This window comes from Artemia sp. Qi Xiang Cuo, chromosome 7 (genome assembly GCF_049724085.1).
Source record: "Artemia sp. Qi Xiang Cuo chromosome 7, ASM4972408v1, whole genome shotgun sequence".
NCBI lineage: Eukaryota > Metazoa > Arthropoda > Branchiopoda > Anostraca > Artemiidae > Artemia > Artemia sp. Qi Xiang Cuo.
Genome location: NC_142800.1, coordinates 1,316,285 through 1,320,232, shown reverse-complemented (window position 1 = coordinate 1,320,232; position 3,948 = coordinate 1,316,285).

Sequence of the window (3,948 nt, the reverse complement as noted above, 5' to 3'; positions counted from 1 at the left end):
ATTTTCCTTGTTGTTCAGGGAGGGGGACTGTAACTTCCCTTTACAAGGTTTTGACCATGTTGATTACAATGGTACACTTTTCATTTTGCTCTGACGCTATTTTAGAGAGGTTTGAGGCTTTTTTTGGAAATCCCCATAATTTTTCTTCTTCTTAATAACCTTTACTTTTAAGGCGAACCGAAATAATAGTGAACGTTCCTGAGTCAGCGTCAGATGGCAATTTTTTCACTAGGCTGTTTTTTTCAAAACGCGTTTTTTAACTTTTGGTTACTAGGGGCTGTGGTTCGCTCTTTACTAGCAACCATGATACCTTGCCGGGACATACTTTAAGAAATAAGCCTAGAAAATGACTGAAAAAAAAACAGCGGATACCGATACCGGTATTCCCATTACGATACATGCGATACCAATACGCCCGATACCAATAAGCGCGAAATCGATACGCCTGATACCACATACAGTCCTTCCCCAGGGACTAGGGAGGACAACATCATCATCTAAACCATATATATTTGACCTTAGTAGAGTAAGAGGTTCCATTTTGGGTAGATTATGTTCCATCCTGTGTTATTTGTCCCACTTTACGTTCCCTGACACCATTCCATGGCAGATTACCAGACTGATTATTGCTATTGTTGTCAATTGAATATGGAATTATACAAAACCAACCAGACAAGTTTCCGGGGGCCAACCAGACATGTTTCTAGGCCAAGCAGACAGGTTTCTGGGCCAACCAGACAGGTTTCTGGGCAAAGCAGACAAGTTTCTGGGGCAATCAGACAAGTTTCTAGGTCAACTATAAGTTTCTGGGCCTTTACATTCCATGGCACCTTTCCAGAGCATGTACCTATGGATCTGGGCCTTTACATTCCATGGCACCTTTCCAGAGCATGTACCTATGAATTTGGGGCCTTTACGTTCCTTCCTGTGCTATAGAAAACCGGTGCGTCTTGTTTAGCTGCCAATATATATATCAATTATTTTTTTGTATATATTCAGGTGTCAGATTAAAATTTTCTACAGTTTGAATAGTTCACTCAATCTACTAGTATCAATATCTTTTGCAATCATTTACATAGATATGGAATATTCTAAGCGACTTCTGGTGAGTAAAAAAATTTCTCATTATTATAATAAAAAAAGAATTTTTTTTTTGTCTCGTCATTAAGTTAGGGAAGAATTTCCTTTACCTTCCTTTCTTACGCTTTTTTTCACCGTGTTGTTAGCTCTTTTAAAAAAGCATTTCACTAAATATTAAAAACAGTGGTCAGTCCGTTTTACTATAATAAAAAAGAAATATGTTTTTTTTTGTCTCGTCATTAAGTTAGGGAAGAATTTACTTCCTTTCTCACACTTTTTTTTTACTGTGTTGTTAGCTCTTTAAAAAAAAGCATTTCGCTAAATATTCAAAAAAACAGGATCAGTCAGTTTCGCTATAATAAAAAGAAATCTATTTTTTTTTTGTCTCGTCATTAAGTTAGGGAATAAATTTCCTTCCTTTCTTATGCTTTTTTTTAACCGTGTTGTTACCTCTTTTAAAAAAAAAACATTTCGCTAAATATTCAAAACAGGGGTCAGTCAGTTTCGCTATAATAAAAAAAAATCTATTTTTTTTGTCTCGTTATTAAGTTAGGGAAGAATTTCCTTCCTTTCTTGCGCTTTTTTTCACTGTTAGCTCTTTTAAAAAGCATTTCGCTAAATATTCAAAAAACAGGGTCGGTCAGTTTCGCTATAATAAAAAAAAAGAAAATCTATTTTTTGTCTCGTCATTAAGTGTTTTTTTTTCAAAATAGATTTATGAATTAACTTAAGAACTATGAATGAACTGGGCACTTTAATTGTTACGAACTGGGCACTTTAATTGTTGATATGGAAGGAGAAAAAAAGTTCTTTGCTTACAATGATTTATTTAGTCCACGTTAACTGCTTGTGTCATTTTTTTCAACTTTCGGGGGTTTAGTACTGTGATATTCGTAATTTAGATATATAAGTTTTAAAAAGCTTTGCATAAAAAAATATATAATTGTCAACTTTTCGTGTTTGATACTATGGAATTGAATGCCTAACGCCTTTCGTTAATATTCTGAATAAGTAAGAATTGAGCTAGCTAATTAAATTGCGTCATTTTTTCAACTTTTGGGGGTTTGATATTAAAGCGGTAATACCCTCCCGTAAGCTAAATAGTTTGAAAACTGAAAATAATTTTTATTTTAGAGCACTGTTGATCAATCATCACAGCAAAAACGAGCAAAATTTAATGATATCACATCGCTGCAAGCTGCAAGACCATCAGTCATCAGATTTGCTAGCTCCAATACAAGTTCGTTGGACCAGCCAGTAGCCTCTATGCAACCTGGCAGAAAATTCAAGAGAGAATGGACGCTTTCGTATAATGCTTCAATTTCATCCGATCAATATGGGAGGGACAATCCTCTTCATGCTTTGCCGGTGTCTTCAGGTTTACAACTGCAGTCAGAATTTCTAAATGTATATAATTTTCTTTCTTTTCCGTATTTTTCAAAAATAAGGCAAATTTTCTCAAGTGCATAACTCTTGATGAGTAAAACTTAAATTTGTTTCTAAACTATTCTATAATAATCCTATTTCATTTTCTTTCATTAACCAAATTAGCAGTATATAAAAGAATGGTTGTAACACACAGAACTAGCAAATAGCTTATCATAGATTTATAAGACCTTACCTGTAATTTTTCTTTTAAGCAAGATGTTTTCTAATGCAAAAAAATCTATTATTTCTTTAAACAAAATAACTATATAAACAAATAACTATTATTTCACTGTTGTCAGTTGATCAACTATTCTTAAACTAGGATAAGTTTTTGCCTTTAGCTTTGTGCGTATCCGGCTCTAATCAAATGTCCCATCAGGAAGCTTGAATGTTAATCCGGCAGGTATAAATTTGAATGTTAATCGCTCGCTTGCTACAAAGTGGGAGTTTCAAATAACAGGATGTTTATCTTCGATAAGATATTAACACAGGAAAAAGGTTTTTAATAGTTTCCACAGCGCATTTCTATCTGACCCTGTTTCTGAAGCACGTTATAGGCTAATTGAATATAGGCTAAGGGGTTAGAAACGCAATTTCAACCTGTAAGAATATTTCAGCGCGCGTGTGTGTGTGTGTGTGTGTGTGTGTGTGTGTGTGTGTGTGTTTGTGTGTGAGTGTGTGATTGTGAGTTAGAGTCAGAGGGAGTGTGTTTGTGTTTGTTTGTGTGTCTTTGTGTGTTTGTTTGTGTGTGTGTGTGTTTGTTTGTGTTTTTTTTTGTGTTTTTGTGTGTGTGTCTGTGTGTTTGTGTGTGTGTTTTTGTGTGTGTGTGTGTATTTGTGTGTGTGTGTCTGTGTGTGTGTGTGTGTGTGTGTGTGTGTGTGTGTGTGTGTGTGTGTGTGTGTGTGTGTGTGTGTGTGTGTGTGTGTGTGTGTGTGTGTGTGTGTGTGTGTGTGTGTGTGTGTGTGTGTGTGTGTGTGTGTGTGTGTGTGTGTGTGTGTGTGTGTGTGTGTGTGTGTGTGTGTGTGTGTGTGTGTGTGTGTGTGTGTGTGTGTGTGTGTGTGTGTGTGTGTGTGTGTGTGTGTGTGTGTGTGTGTGTGTGTGTGTGTGTGTGTGTGTGTGTGTGTGTGTGTGTGTGTGTGTGTGTGTGTGTGTGTGTGTGTGTGTGTGTGTGTGTGTGTGTGTGTGTGTGTGTGTGTGTGTGTGTGTGTGTGTGTGTGTGTGTGTGTGTGTGTGTGTGTGTGTGTGTGTGTGTGTGTGTGTGTGTGTGTGTGTGTGTGTGTGTGTGTGTGTGTGTGTGTGTGTGTGTGTGTGTGTGTGTGTGTGTGTGTGTGTGTGTGTGTGTGTGTGTGTGTGTGTGTGTGTGTGTGTGTGTGTGTGTGTGTGTGTGTGTGTGTGTGTGTGTGTGTGTGTGTGTGTGTGTGTGTGTGTGTGTGTGTGTGT